The following is a 16,483-nucleotide window of genomic DNA, read 5'->3' as shown; positions in this document are numbered from 1 at the left end:
AAAAGGAAGCGTGGGCAGGACCCAGAGGAGAGCAGAATCAGCAGGGCCTGGCGGCTATGGCGCAGTGGGCGCCGCTACATCTGGGTGCTTCTCTTCCCCCGAATTCATATTGTGATCCTAACCCCTGAAGGTGACGGATTTAGGAGCTGGGGCCTTTGGGAGCTGATTGCGTGGGGGAGCCCCCAAGGACGGGATTAGTGCCTTTGTGTAGGGTGAGTCTTTTCCGAAATACTTGTCTATTTATTTGCTGCGACGGGACTGTTGCAGTCGTGGCATCTTTGATCTTTGTCGAGGTGCGCAGGATGCTTAGTTGCGGCATTCCAACTCTTAGTTGTGCCATGTGAGCTCCAGCTCCCTGACCGGGGATCGAACCTGGGTCCCCCGCATTGGGAGTGTGGAGTCTTAGCCACTGGACCATCAGGGAAGTCCCAGTGCCCCTATACAAGAGACCCGGAGAGCTTTTTCTTCCTTTCTACCATGTGGGTGACGTCTGTGACCTACAAGAGGGCTGTCACCCTGACCTCGACTCTCCAGCCTCCAGAGCCGTGTGAAATACATTTCTGTTTTTACAGAAAGTCACCTGGTCTGTGATGTTGTTATATTAGCAGCACCAGCAGATGAAGACAGGCACTGATGCTGACCCTGCCCGCAGAAGAGGCATGACTTCACTGTCCTAGAAGCAGCTGCTGCTGCTAAGTCACTTCAGTCGTGTCCGACTCTGTGTGACCCCACAGATGGCAGCCCACCAGGCTCCCCCGTCCCTGGGGTTCTCCAGGCAAGAACACTGGAGTGGGTTGCCTTTTCCTTCTCCAATGCATGAAAGGAAAAGTGAAAGTGAAGTCGCTCAGTTGTGCCCGACTCTTAGCGACCCCATGGACCACAGCCCACCAGGCTCCATGGTCCATGGGATTTTCCAGGCAAAAGGACTGGAGTGGGCTGCCAGTGCCTTCTCCGTCCTAGAAGCAGACTCTCCTCTAAATCTGAGGGCAAGTCTGTGTAGAGGTCCCCATAGCTTACTCTCCAGGTCATACATTTCCTGGGAGCTTGCCTTCTATTTGCAGCCTTCTGTTTTACCTAGAAACCCACTCCCAACATCCAATTTAGAAACAAATATATCTTCTGCTCTGTAACATGGCTTTGGTAAAAGGGTTTTCTATGCATCAGGGCAAAGTAAAGGGAACCCACAGCCATAGAACGTATTTTTGTTGGACACGTCACCGTTGACACTTGGGGACTCCTCGACTGTGAAACAACAGGTCCTTTGTGATCACTGGAGCTCCCTGGTTGAGCAGAATCTCCTATCTCAGCATCTTCCTGCTGTTTTAAGAAATAAGTCAACAAATAAAGATGAATATCACATTCTTTATTGTTGATATCCACAACACCATCAAACAAAAGAGAACACAAACCACCTTATTTTGGCTTTTTATTTGCCATCACTAATTGAGACCATCAGCTCTCCCAGGGATCCTTGTAAAAATACAGATTCCTGGGCCCAGCCCCCCTGATTCTGGTTTTGCAGACATAAAAGAGAGATTGTCTTTCCCACCAGAGAGTCAGCTGTGTTTATGTTTAAGGAACCTTTGCTCCTTTGTTCTAGGACCGGCTACAGGCTTGAGTGAAGATAGAACTTTCCGTGTACTCTGCCAATGTCCATGTGGTCTTGTTTGGTTGCAGCCACTCACTGGATCAGTAATAAATTGCCTTCAGGCCCAGGCCAGCTCTGTTCTCCCCAAGGGCTCCCCCAGCTTTTCCATTTGGCTTCAGCCTTCTGTTTCTGAGCTGGCCTTGGCAGATTCAGAAGGTGCCTTGGAGACATTTCTGTGCCCAATGAGCAACTTGACTTGGCGCAGGGCTCTGGCCAGGAGGGCTGGTGGGGAGAGCGCGGTCTAGGCTTCCGAGCGCAGCGCGTGACGGGGAGACTGACCGGGGGAGGAGACTTCGGAGAAGACGTTCCTAAGGTTTTCTGAGAGAGGCAGGCAGAATCTGATTTTGAGGCATAAAAACACAGCCTGGGAGGAAGAGGTGGAGAGGTTGCCAGCTCTTCCTGTTTCTGTATTTTAACTCTGCCTGCTCAAAGCTTAGCTTAGGTGAAATGTGGACGTTCGTGGGTGGGTCTGTATACATCTTCTCAGGGCCTTGCACCTCAGTGTGAATGAACGCATTCCAGGTCCCTTCCTGGAATCAGGAAAGAAAAGGGAATGATGGTTGGTCATGAAGAGCAGGAAGGGCGAGGAGGGTGGAGGGCCCGGGAAGACGAACTCCGGCTGGTTGGCAGCCCTGCCTGACCCGGGGAGGGCGCGGGGCGCGGGGGCAGACGCACTCAGCGGGCCAAGGGCACAGGGACCCCTGATGCGTTCTTTGGAAACATTTCGCAGGAAAGCCTTGAACTTGAGTGGATGCAGGAGGATCTTCAACACCTTGAAGTCTTTACCCTTCTCGTGTCCCCCAGTAGCGTTTTTCTTTAAAGATTTTTTTTTTTTTTTAATGAGGACCATGTTTAAAGTCTTTATTGAATTTGTGTCAATGTTGTTTCTATTCTGTGTCTTGGCTTCTTGGCCGCGAGGCATGTGGGATCTTAGTTCCCCGAGCAGGGATGGAACCGTATCCCGTGCACGGGAAGGCGGAATCTTAACCACTGGGCTCTCAGAGAAGTCCCCGTCAGCGCTGTGTTTGCTTGTTTTTATTTTCCATTATAATTGGTGACAATGTATTGAATACAGTCCCCTGTGCTATACCGTAGGACCTTGTGGCTCGTCCATCTTATAAAAAGAGTAGTTTGCATCTGCTACTGTGAAACTCCTGATTCATCTGTCCCCCTGATTTAGCAATTAAAGGAAAAAGACATGCAGAAGACTTAGCAATAGACTATATATCTGTGCATAGAATTAAATAGGCAATTCAAATGTATTGTTATTATGGTAAAACAGACCTAACATTTACCATCTGAACCATTTTTAAGTACACAGTTCAGGGGCGGTAAATAGGTTCACACTGTTGTGTAACCATCACCACCATCCCTCTCCAGAACTTTCTCATCTTCCCGAGCTGAAACTTTGTGTCCATTAAACACTGACTGCCATCGCCCCTCCCTCCAGCCCTTGGTAACCCTGCTCTACTTTCTGTGTCTATGAATGGTGCCAGGGTTTTATAATATGGATCCTCTAAGACACAGCTCACATGCTCATACCCTTGGATAAAATGAGCCGCCTGCTCGGTGGGTTTTCCTATGTTTGGGCCATTTGTGTCTCCAAGACTCCTTCACTGCAGGGTCACCTTCCTCCTGCGCTTCCCCAGTGTCTCAGAGGTAAAGAATCCGCCTGCAATGCAGGAGCCGCAGGAGCCGCAGGTTTGATTCCCTAAGTTGGGAAGATGCCCTGGAGGAGGGCATGGCAACGCACTCCAGTATTCTTGCCTGGAGAATCCCATGGGGAGAGGAGCCTGGCGGGCTACAGTCCATGGGGTTGCAAAGGGTCGGACACGACTGAGCGACTCAACAATAACAGTGCTGGCAGGTGACTGGTGGGTCTGCTAATCTGATCAGTCTTGGGACTTCGCTGGGCGGCTCTGGGCATTCAGCCACACACCGCGTGCTCAGGACCCACTTGCTCTAAAAACCACAACAGATAGCAAGGCGGATCACCCCAGCTGGCTCGGAAACTGGCTCTGTCACCAGCCCGCCGTCTCTCAGGGAGGCAGGTTCAAGGTAGCTAATAAGTAACTTGGTTGTGATTTTTGTTTAGCTTCGTGAACTTCACAGGCAGCTTAGCTGCAGCTGCGTAAGCAAACCTGAAACCTCAAACTGGGTCCTTTCCCTCTGTCGTCTTCCACCAGGAGGACGGCTCTGGCTGAGGACCCTCATTTGGGGTTAATACTGAATCAAAGGAGAGTTTAAAGCAAGAGGGGACAGCAAAGCATTACTGTTTTTTTTTCAACTCAGAAACCTTTGAGATCCAACCGTGTCTGACTTGAGCATTCTCAGCTTCCCTTCTGGATTCTTCTATGGCTTGTCAGCGGGCATCTAAATCCTAGCTACTGTGTAATTGATCAGCTTCCTGGTTTAATTACCCAGGCAAGCATATTCTCAACCAATCAATTTTGCTCCTGAAATGCCAGCTGCCCTGCTCTGGGGAAGGAGGGGGTCAATTAATCCTTGTTTGCTTTTTAATTCGTGTTCCGAACATAGTACATTCACACATGGGTTAATTTTTAAATCCACTCTCCTCTTACTTCACTGCTTTGTTTAATTCGCCTGGAAACCCCGGTGACACTAAAACCCTATCAACCTCTTCTTATTGCTTATGCAGCCTCATTAAATAGCTCAGCAAATACCTGACCTGGTCATTTCCCAGACTTCTCCTGGTAGCAGTTGTCCAAAGTCCCCTTAATTTTTCTGTTCCCAGCTGAAGTCCTTCAGGGTAGGGGTTTTCAGGCATTGTTGACACCTCTCCATCTAAAGGGCTTCCCTGGTGGCTCAGTGGTCAAGAATCTCCCTGCAATGCAGGAGACCTGGGTTTGATCCCTGGGTCGGGAAGATCCCCTGGAGAAGGAAATGGCAACCCGCTCCAGTATTCTTGCCTGGAGAATCCCATGGACAGAGGAGCCTGGCGTGCTGCGGTCCGCCAGCTCACAAAGAGTCGGACATGACTTAGCTACTAAATAACGACAACAAAAACTCCATCGTAACCTGGCATAGCAGGGATGGGGGCTCTTTCCTTAGGGCATCTGAAGGCCTGTTCCCAGGTCCTCTTTCTCAGCAAATCCAGCAGATCTGTGAGCCCAGACCCCACTGAATTTTCAGGGATTTAAGAGGCGAGAATATGTACAAGGTGCCAGGAGCCAGGGATGCAGAAATGAGTCAGTGTCAGGTCGCTGCATCTCCTTTGGCCATGGCCTTGCCAGGCATGTAAACAGAATCTCGTCCTTCTGGTTTAATGCTGATTCTTACTTAAGCTGCAGCTTGGAGAGCTCAGATAATGCCAGGAGTGGCAGCGTGACGGGCAGCGCAGGAGAAGTGTGTCCCAGGTTCGTCTGCCCTCCCATCCGAAGCCTCTGACCCGGCTGGGAGTCCCAGGAGTACCTGGGCTGCGTTTAGACGCTTTGAGCTCCAGCCCCGGGCTTCATCCCTCGGCCAGGGGGTCAGATCTGTGGAGGGTTCAGACTGGTTTGATTCTGGTGTGCAGCCAGCGTTGTTGGAATATACCAGCTTTACAACATAACTTAGTAATGTACTTTAGTAATGTGCAGCCGGCTTGGGTATAATAACCTTGAAGCCGAAGATCAGTCAGAAAAGCGTTAAGCAGGTCTACTGGGAACCTTTTACAGCATCTGAGCGGCCTGCCTGGATTTGGCTAATGCGCGTTTCCTCTCGCCTGACAGAGCGCACAGCGCCTCCAAACCCAGGGGAGGCTCCCCCAGGGACCGTGGCCTCCGCGCTTTCCCAGGATATTCATGCCATGGGACTTGGCGGCTCGCAGCTTCTAAGCAGTTCTCAACAGCAAGCTAGGAAGCAGGCGTCCAACCTTTGGGAGTTTTGATCTTGTAATTTTCAGCTGGAATGTTTAATATGATAGCTAAAAATAAACAGGCGAATGGGTACTTTTTCATAAGGCCGCTCATAAGTATCGGAAAAATTCCGAGGAATGAAACATTCCAGTCGTTTCTGGTATCACAGAGAGAGGCTGAGCAGAGAGGCAGAACAAGGCGCCTAGGCTCCCTTCCTGGTCAGGCCCAGCTGCTCCCCAGGTGCCCCAAGCCGTGACTAAGGCGGATCTGACCCACACAGATTGCTCCAGGCGGGGCTGATAGCAGCATTGGAGACCAGGCCGAGGTCGTGTTAGAGGTCGTGTTATGCATGAAAACACAGCAAAGCTAATGCCACGCAGCTAGGCCGCAGGGGAGCTGACAGCTCCCAGGAGAAAGGCTTTCTGTTTTCAGGCTTATGGGGCCCCTGTGGGGTTATTTCCAGGGTGTCTGTGACTTTACTCTCATCTCCTTCCAGTTCTGCCCCCAAAGCCTCCAGGCGAGAACAAGAGTGGAAGGCTGTAAATCCAAGATGATCGATTTAGAGTAAAAAATAAAATGCTGACCCTGTAGGAAGGGGCGAGCATCCTTCCTCCATCCCATGTGGAAACATTTTGGTGACTTCCACAGTAAAAGCTATTTGAGAGTATATTATACCCATACATTTTTGTGATACAGGTTCTGTGCCTTTAAAATCCAGGATGCTTGTTTAGCAGTTGTTTTGACTTTTGCAAAATCTGAGTTGTGCAAACCTGCCTGGGTGGGGCAATTGCATAAGCTAGGATGTTATGGTGTTCAGCTTCTGGGTGGTTGACTGGGATTGAATGCATCCATGTATCGGTGTCCGAGCCCAGAACTGGAAGGGTAGGAAAAAATCCTACATAAACACATGCACACACATGTTTGTGTTTGCTTGTTTAGCTATTTAACATCTTCTGTCTTAGCTTGAATTTCCTGAAAGAGGGGCCTAAAAGGGGCTTGCTTGCCTGCTAACCTTTACTTGGGAGCATCCCCGATACCACGGAGCAAATGTGACAGAGCAGGGGACAGCGCGGGGAACATCAGAACAAAGATGCGTGACCCAGCCAGCCATGCTTCAAGCACCTGGTGCTCCTTCCTGCTGGACCCTTCTGAGAGGCCTCCCGTGACCCTCTTAGAACTGGCTGCCAAGCGGCCGGGGGGGACGGACTTCTCCCAGAGTCCAGTCACCACTGCCCACAGGGCCGCACTCTCCCCAGCCTGCTCTGGGTGCCTGGTGAGCATCGAGCAGCCCCATCGGGGAGCCCCAGGGCTGGAAGCAGGAGCTGAGGGGAGGAGGCTGAGGATGAGGCTTCCCTGAGCTGTGTCCATGGGACGCTGGGCCCAGCAGAGTGGACCTGGTCCCCATCGCGATGACCGGAGCACGCGGGGAGGCCAGGGGGAGCCCTGCTGAAGAGCAGAGTGTCCTGGGAGAGCTGGGTGAGAGGCTGTGCGCTCAGGGTAGTGGGGAGGCGTGGGAGCCCCGGGGCAGTGCTGCCCTGCCCCCTTCTCATCTCAGAAGTGAGGGTGCTCTCCTCCTCTGGGCATATGGAGGGCGTCTCGCCCATGAGGGTCTCGTGAGCTTCCTCAGGGACCCAGGGGAGGCCAGAGTGTCCTTCTTGCAATGCTGAACATTGGGCCTTGCCTTTCTATCCAGCAGGGATTCTTTTCTATGGGGTCAGGGTTCTAATACAACAATAGACACGCGAAGATTCCCTTTGGTGGGAACCTTCTCCTTCATCTCCTCCCAAAGACTGAAGAAGTCAGAGAAGCTGGTCCCTAGAAGTTAGAGAGAGCGGTGTGGCATCCAGAGATGTAACTGGGGGCAATTAGGAACACTTTCCTAACTGAAAAGCTTCATTGAGCAGCTTCCTCGCATTTCTTGCTACTTGGGGCTCACCGTGAAATGTGGAAGCTGCGGTGTTCATTTGCAGCAGGAGAGAAGCGGATGAATCTTCCAAGTCCATTTTTGCCTAAAGTTGCAGCCGCTACAGAAAGTAAGTAACATAGGAAGGAAAATAATTTAAATTAGTAAAATGCAAGAAAATCAAGAGATGGAGCTGAAAGCGGAGAGCAGCTTCTATAAGGGCGAATTCTGGAGCTGTACGCTTGTTTTCCTCCCCCACAGGCTGGCCGCTACCCTGCAGACGCCAACAGACTCGGTGAGCTGCTGTGCGTTTCCAGGGACTCCGAATCAGAGAATCCTTATTTGCCGAAATGTAATGGCTTTCTCATGACACAGACTGACAGAGAATAACTGCAAAGCACGGTCTCACAGAGGACTTGTATTCAGAATATATAAAGCATTTAAGAAACTCCCTTATAAGAAGATAAACAACTTGATTAAAAAATGGGCAGACATCTAAATAGAAACTTCACCCTGGAAGAAGTGCAGGTGGCGAATAAGCACACACAGAGATGTTCAATACCGTTAATTATCGGGGAAACGCCAATTACAACTACAGCGAGCTCACGCTGCACACCCCCTAGAAGAGCCAAAACCAGCAAGGCTGACAGTGTTGGCGTGGAGCTAGCGGAACTCGCACATGCCATCGACGGGAATGGAAGATGGTAGCCGCTTTGGAGAAGTTTGGAAGTTTTCTTTTAAAGTTAAACATATACTTACTATATGACCCAGTAATCCCACCTTTTACTGTTATTCGTAACAACTCCAAATGGGAAACAATCCAAATGTCCATCAGCTGGTGAATGGTTAACTGCTTTGTGGTAAGTACATACATTGGATCATCACTCAGCGCTGACAAGGCATGAACAATGCATACACGGAATAACGTGGGTGCACAAAAGTCTAAACGTTGTGTGATCCTGTCGTTGTTATTGTTTAGTTGCTCAGTGTCCAACTCGTTGCGACCCCATGGACTGCAGCCCGCCAGGCTCCTCTGCCCATGGGATTCTGCAGGCAAGAACACTGGAGTGGGTTTTGCCATTTCCTTCTCCAGGGAATCTTCCCGACCTAGGGATCCAACCCATGTCTCTTGTGTTGCAGGCAGATCCTTTGCAGCTGAGCCACCAGGGAAACCCTTGTGTGATCCTATTTATATGAAATTCTAGAAAAGACAAACCCAGTGGTAAGAGAGCAGATGGGTGATTGCCAGGGGCTTCAGGAGGGGAGGGGGTTTGACTGTCAGCGACACGAGGGGACTCTGGGGGTAGAAATGTTCCACGTCCTGATTGTGGTAATGGTAGGCAACTGTGATCAGCTGTGAACACTCAGCAGACAGCACAATTAAATGATGAATTTCATTGTGTATAAATTATACTTTAATAAAGCTGATTAAAATGTTGTAGCTTTCTGAACAAAGATACTTGACAACTTTTGGATAGAACATCAAAGGAGAAACACTTGTCATCCTCTGGGGACCCTCAGCCTGGCAGAGGGTGGACACTATCTGCTCCCAAGCACAAGAATCTGAGCCAAGCTGAGGCTTGGCGCTTGGAAACTTCTACACCCTTGGAAGTAAGTACCGAGCAGGGTCAAGGAGAAAAGGGCATCAGAGGCTGGGTCTCCCTGGTGAATTCTTGTTCATAACGATACATTCCAAAGGTCATATAAAGGGTATATCCTCAAAAGGGTATAAACCTGAACTCACTTAGGGATTTTCTTTTTCTTATAATAGGAAAACCAGGCAGCTCGCTGACTATAAATGGTAAGGAATAAGATAAAGAAAAAATTTTTGGAAGTAAAGGAATGTTGAGATGAAGGTGCAAAGAGAGGCAAATTGATTTTTCCACAAGGAGGAGGGTCACTCGCCCACCAGGCAGAATTCCTTTATATGTGAGAGCTGCTTCGGTTACCCACACATTTCACAGCTGTTGAATATTTCCCATAGGTTCAGCTTTCAGATCTCGGAGGAAGGGTATGCTATAGACAATATCTAGTTTTCTATTGAAGCACACATTTTTCCTTCCCAGGGTTTCTGGAAAGGCTTCCCGGAGCCACAGGGGGAGGTAGCTGCCTTTTGGTTGTGGATTTTGTTGCTGCCTTTCTGTCTCTCCTCAGCCTCCATCTCTGCTGCAGTCAGACGCCTTTTGCCCTGCAGAACTCCTTGCTAAAGAACACTTCAATGGAATGCAGATTTATTTTTCTGAACACCTTGGATAACTTTGCTGCCCTGAGGATCAAGTGGCCTCCGGGTCCCAATCATATGATCGTCTTCTTGCGGCCGCTTCCGAATGGTACAGCCTTTGTGAGAATGAAGAGGGAAGAGCCCGCTCAATGCACAGCGCGTGCTCAAGGTCAAGTTCTTACCTTTTTTATTTTTTAAAGATTTTTTTAAAGGTTTTAAAAATATATATTTCTTAAAATTTCACATGTGCGTGATAGGAAAGCGAAAAACACAAGAAGCAAAAAACATACGTAATTACGAGCAGTTTCCTGTCTGATCCGTCCTTCCAGGCCTCGTCTGCGTGTGTGAGACCAGCCGTGTGTGTGGTGTGCGGTGTAGTCAGGGCCACTGCGTGCACGTCTGGAGGGCGAGTTGAAATCCTTGTTTGAGCCATCTGGCCTTTCTAGATGTATAAAAGTACGCAACCTATTTGAAAATAGAGAGTTAAGGGAAACACCTTTTAAGTATTTTTTTCTGTTAATTCATAGGAATAGATGCGTTTGGGGAGTGGAGTTGTCTCAGATATTTCTGATGTGGGCCGTTTTTAAAGTCTGTGATGAATCTGCTTCTGTTTTATGTTTTGGTTTTTTGGCCACAAGTTGTGTGGGATCCTAGCTCCTCAACCAAGGATCAGACCAGCAACCCCTGCATTGGATGGTGAAATCTTAACCACTGGACTGCTAGGGAAATCCCAAATTCTAACACCTTAAACTCATTCTCTCCCCCTCTGGCCCAGTCTCCGGGCTCCAAAGACCGGAAGAGGGTAGGAAATCACACTAATAGGCATAGTTTCATGGCTTTGGAACATAAACCTCACTCGCAAAACTTCTGTATTTGCTTGGATCAATTTCTATAACAAATCTTTCTCCCCACACTAATTGTATATCTGTACTAAGAACGATGAAATAAACTTCCTACACTACTTTAAGAATTATGTGGAAACTCCAATAACCAAATATCTGAATAGAAGATGAATGGTTTTCAAGTTAAATTTGTGTTGTCAGTGTGATTACATGCAGGAAAACTAATCAGATGTACTTGGGATTAAATCTTTGCTCCACCAGTTCCTGTGTGACCTTTAGCAATTTACCTAACCTCCTGGAGACTTGGTTTTCTCTGTACAATGGGAATGACATCAGCTTTACAAGGCTTTTATGGGGATCAAATGCAAATGCCTATAAAGCACTATGGCTAGTCCCTGGAATATAGGGAGGAGGTATTGAAATAATCAACCGTAAATCAGTAAGTTACTGTACTAGGTGTGAGGTTGGGGAGGGGCAGAATTCTCTGTTTTGTTTACTCTGCTAACATAGTGACTGCCTAATTTTTATGCTAAGGTTTAAATATGTGTAGAATGAAAGCCAATGAACCTAGTTATCACAATCTTATAAGTCTACTTACGTAATGAACTTTACGTAAGTAATCGCTGGGTCTAGTAGCTTGAACTTTAAACTCCTGCCTAAACACAGCCTTCTGTGGGAACTTCTATTTGTTTTTCTTACAGTCTTTAGAACCATGGCCTTTTGACACTTCTCCGTATTTACTTTTTTATTCTGCTCATGTATTCAATAAAGATCTATTCAGCACCTCTCTGTGTCAAGCACTGGACTAGGCAGTAGTGAACAGATGGGCAAACCTGCACTCAAGCTGCTTCCCATCTAGTGGGAAGAAAGTCAGGACAAATGGTGAATGCAGCTTAGGGTGAATATTCCATAGAGGTGAGGTCAGGATGCCTGATGGCTCACAAGAAAGGCTGCTGCTGATAAAACAATTCAGACGCAGAAAGACAACTGCTGCGTCTTATATGTGACTCACTTATATGTGAAATATAAGAAAGTCCAGTTCATAGAAACAGAGATTAGGATGGTGCTTACCGGGGGCTGGGAGGTGGAGGAAATGGGGAGATGATGGTCAAAGAGTACAACTTGCAGTTATAAGATGAGTAGACTCTGGGGATCTAGTGCACAGGATGGTGATTGTAGTCAATAATATAGTATTATATTCCTGAACCTGCTAAGAGAGTAGATCTTAAATGTTCTCTCACCACACACACACACAAAGAAATAGTAATTAGGTGATATGACTGGGTTTTAGCTAACTCTATGGTGGTAATCATTTTGCAATGGCTAGGTGAATCAAATCAACATGTTGTAAATCTTAAAAGCACACAATGTTATATGTCAATTGTATCTCAATAAAGCTGGAAAAGAAAAAATAAAAGAAAAGGCTACTACCTCATCCTGGGAGTAGGTCAAAGGAAAGGCTTCTAGGAGGAAGTGACACTTAAGCTGTCTTGAAAGATGGTAGTCATTCGCCAGGATGAACTGGTCATGGGTATTCTAGGCAGAGGACATTGAAAAACACGAAGATGTGGACAGTAGCTCTTTGGTTAGAACGCAAGTGCACATTGGGTAAGTTGAGATACGAGATCAGATCTGTAGTAAGGGTCAAGTCACAAAGGACTTGATTATCTTTGAACTCTGTACTGAATATAGAGGCGAGTCCCTGAGTGATTTAAAGCCTGTAGTGATATAAACCAATGGGCATTTTGCGATTAAAATTCTAGTGGCAATATAAACTAGAAGAGGCAAGATTGTGTGGAGAGAAAGCCAGTAGGAGGAAGTTGCAGTTATTGGTGAGAAATTAGGAAGACCAGAACAGAGGCAGTTGTGAAGGGATGAATTTACTGTGTTAATAAGTAGAATCTGATGATTAATTTGGGAGAAGTGAGAGGTAGATAAATTTGGTGGAGAAATTAAGTGGGATGTCCAGGGTCATGGTTTGACTAGCATTAGCAAAAATAAGGAAAGGAGATAATAGAAGGAGTGTAATGGGGGCGATAAAATATTTAGCCATGAATACAATGCTTTTGTTGAGTATGTACAATCTCTAAGTGGAAAGTACCTGTTGGCAGATGAGTATAGAGGCTGGAAAAGAAGATTATAGGTACATATTTGTCTGCATTGGCAAAGCTGTGGTAGAAAAAGCATTGAGGATGGATGATATTTCCTAAGAAATACATGACAGACATGGAGAGGAGACCCAGGATGGTGCCCAAGAGAGCACTGAACTGTGGGAGGCAAGTGGAAGAGAAGAATCAGCAGAAAAGCAGAATGAAGGGCCAGAGGCAGAAGGAAAACTAGTAGCGTAAAAGCTAACTGGGGAAATGTTTTCAAGACAAGGCACCTGAATTATTGTAGAAAGGTGAAAAGCAGTAAGACTTGGGGAAAATCCATTGTCCTGTTTCTGATGACTAAGTCGTGGTCGTGTTATCACAGGAATTTAAGTGCAGTGATGAGGAATGGCGACCCTGTGGTCTAGGAGTGAATGGGGGTGAGGAGGTGGGTAGGAAGCACTCACCACCGCTTCCAGATGCTTGATCGTGAAGTCAAGAAAGCAAGAGGATGAACACTTAGAAAGGACGCCGTGGGGTCACAGGAGGGTGGTTGTCACTAATGGGGGCAGAAATCCGAGGGCGCGTGACCATAGAGGGCAGCGAGCCACACGGACAGACCTCACAGATCAGTGAGAGAAAGGGGGTGCGCTGGCCACGGGTGTTCCCAGTCTGCGTGTGCACTTAGTGTCTGACAACAATACGGAATTCTCCGTTACAGGAATCCGGGGAGAGGCTGAACTCCAGAGGCAAACCTGGTGGATCTGGAGGAACGGAGTCTTGAGGGCGTGTTTTCCTTCTGTCTTTAGCTTTAAGGGAAGGAGCACAGGGCTAAGCGATACAGGACCCTTTCTCTGAAAGACGGCCTTCCACCCGCTTCATTTAAGAACCAGTCTTGCTCCGTACCAGGTCTGTCTGGGAGGGTAAGGCGCCCCTCGGCTCTGACGTGTGATGCAGTGCTTCCTCTTTTCCTGGCACCGTCCACAGCACAGTGGGCGCTTTTTCCTCTCCTGGGTGGGAGTCCTAAGACCAAGCCGAGGCACCATGGGCAGGCAGGTATCCAGAGGCATTCAGGTTTGACTTTGCCTTTGGTGTAACAAAATCCTTGGGTGTTGAGCATTTATTGAAAACATTTCTAGGTTATTATGGAAATCAGAGCTGGGTTTGAGTTTCAGGGTGAGAAATTATTAATGATTACTGGTATTCTGGTTCTGTTTCCATAGCAATCAGAAACACTGAAAATTGTCCATTGTTGCCAAGAATATGGCCGATAATTCCATTCTATTGATGTTTACTGTCTGATATTGCCATCCACCCAGTTTCCTGGTGTCACTCAAGGTGTGCTGACCAGTAATGTGGGTGATAATGTGACCTTCTCAATGTACATGTATCTTTACATACATTACGTGGGGTGAGAGGTAAACATTTAATTTAAAAATATCCTCCTCCTGAACTTCCCTGCTGGTCCAGTGGTTAAGGATCCGCCTGCCCCTGCAGGGGACACGGGTTCAGTCCCTGGTTCAGGAAGATTCCACGTGCTGAGGAGCAGCTAAGCCCTCGGGCCACAGCTACTGAGCCCGCGCCTAGAGCCTGCGCCCTGTATAAGGGCGCTGCCCCCACTGCTAGAGAGAGCCCGTGCAAAGCAACAAGGACCCAGTGCAGCCACAAATAATACATAAATTAAAAATTTAAAAATAAGAATAAAAATATCCTGCTGCTGCTACCTTAAACCTTTATTCAAGTTAAATCTCACTTGACCAATCACGGCATCAGAAGCCTCTGAAGGTCTTGCTGGAGATGACAATGAGTGTTCCTTTTCAGAGATATACTGCCTCCTTTTCAACCGGCCCTTAGGGCCACTGCTTCCGGCTTTCCATCATGCCTCACGGCTGCAGAACCTAAAGAACGGATTTTAGGGTTTAGTGCTGGGGCCACCCTGCTGAGGGTGATGGCTACCTTAGAAAGATAAAGAACAGGTGAGCTGAAATAGGGTCCAGGGGAACAGTGTCTAGGACCCCTCTGTGAATCTCTGGTGTAAGTGACCTCTTTAGGGAATTATTATTAAATGAACATCAGGCGAGCCTCTTGATGAACGTGAAAGAGGAGAGTGAAAAAGTTGGGTTAAAGCTCAACAAAATTAGGATCATGGCATGTGGTCCCATCACTTCATGGCAAATAGATGGGAAAGCAGTGGAAACAGTGACAGACTTTATTTTGGGGCCTCCAAAATCAGTGCAGATGGTGACTACAGCCATGAAATTAAAAGTAAGGATTGATGGTGGTTACTCCTTGGAAGGAAAGTTATGACCAACCTAGACAGCATAATAAAAAGCAGAGACATTACTTTGCCAACAAAGGTCCATCTAGTCAAGGCTATGGTTTTTCCAGTAGCCATGTATGGATGTGAGAGTTGGACTATAAAGAAAGCTGAGCACCGAAGAGTTGATGCTTTTGAACTGTGGTGTTGGAGAAGACTCTTGAGAGTCCCTTGGACCACAAGGAGATCCAACCAGTTCATCCTAAAGGAGATCAGTCCTAGGTATTCATTGGAAGGACTGATGCTGAAGCTGAAGCTCCAATACTTTGTCTACCTAATGTGAAGAGCTGACTCATTTGAAAAGACCCTGATGCTGGGAAGGATTGAGGGCGGGAGGAGAAGGGGACGACAGAGGATGAGATGGTTGGATGGCATCACCGACTCAATGGACATGGGTTTGGGTGGACTCTGGGAGTTGGTTGTGGACAGGGAGGCCTTGCGTGCTGCGGTTCATGGGGTCGCAGAGAGTCGGACACGACTGAGTGACTGAACTGAACTGAACTGAACATCAGGTGAGTCTATAGAGGTCTCTCTAATCCATTCCTGTAGAAGTCTTCAGAAGATGGAGGGTAGGGTGGTGGCAGAGGAGTAAGAAATGCCTTCCCTGGAGGAAACACCAGTGTGGGTTTTGAAGAGCAGGGAGCTGGGGAGGAGGAGGACAGCTTTCCACCTTTGGTCCCGGTGGAGGCGCCGAGTACGGTCTCCCCAAGTTGGCTCATCCCCTGTCGTTGTCATCAGCCACTTCACTGCCATTGGTGCCTCTACCTTCAAGCCGTTACACGACTCTCCTGTTTAAGAAGAAAATAGCCAAAAACCGAAAAACAAAACCAAAAAGACTTTCGTTTGATCCTGTTTTCTCCCTTTGCCACTGTCTGGTTTCTCCAACCTCATTCTCACTGACAGTCTTTATTTTGGGTCTTCGCTCTCTGTCACCTTCTTGACCAGTGGCAATTGATTCCTTTCACCCACTGCAAATCACTGCCCCATTGGAGCTTGGTAGATGCCCTCTCATTGAGAACTCTCCCAGGACTTTTCCTCCAGGCTTTCTCCCCCACCCCCTTTTTTTAGCTCTCTCATTTCCCTTTTTATTTTGAAACTTCCAATGCATAGAGACGTTTAAAGAATAATACAATGAATACCCACAATATACTTCATTTCACTTCACCAAATTGCTAACATTTTGCCATGCTGGCCCTTCTCTTGTGCTTATCAGGACATTTCACCTGAATATTTCAGCCTGAATACTTAAGCATATACTGCCTATTTTTTTTTTAATCACTCATTACAATATACTGTTGTTGTTGCTGTGAGGCTAAGTCATATCTGACTCTTTTGTGACCCCATAGACTGCAGCCCACCAGGCTCCTTTGTCATGGGATTTCCCAGTCAAGAATACTGGAGTGGGTTGCCATTTCCTTCTCTAATAATCCGCTATTATGTGCAGGGGATTTAACATTGTTAATGTCTTTTGAAGTTTTATTGTCTTTAAATCTAAGACCCAGATACATTTCCTGCATCATTCTTTGTTTCTTCAAGCTCCCTTAATCTGGATTTTAGAAATTCCATCCTCTTTTGTGAAATTTGTCAATAGTTGACATTTTCGAA

General features: G+C 47.4%; 1 long non-coding RNA gene and 1 other non-coding gene across 2 annotated transcripts; both read right to left on the bottom strand.

Annotated features, from left to right (window-relative positions):
• Positions 1-351: 351 nt before the first annotated feature.
• Positions 352-424, bottom strand: TRNAG-CCC (transfer RNA glycine (anticodon CCC)). The gene has a single exon. It is a non-coding gene; the product is annotated as a tRNA-Gly (tRNA).
• Positions 425-2,479: 2,055 nt separating this feature from the next.
• LOC136166508 (uncharacterized) lies at positions 2,480-15,837 on the bottom strand. The gene is made up of 3 exons (XR_010662935.1): positions 15,549-15,837; positions 9,920-10,094; positions 2,480-2,819 (listed from the first exon to the last, which is right to left on the bottom strand). It is a non-coding gene; the product is annotated as an uncharacterized lncRNA (long non-coding RNA).
• Positions 15,838-16,483: the final 646 nt, after the last annotated feature.

Source organism: Muntiacus reevesi, chromosome 4, assembly GCF_963930625.1.
Source record: "Muntiacus reevesi chromosome 4, mMunRee1.1, whole genome shotgun sequence".
Lineage (NCBI taxonomy): Eukaryota > Metazoa > Chordata > Mammalia > Artiodactyla > Cervidae > Muntiacus > Muntiacus reevesi.
Note: the sequence above shows the minus strand (reverse complement) of the source record. Positions and strands in the feature narration are given on the sequence as shown.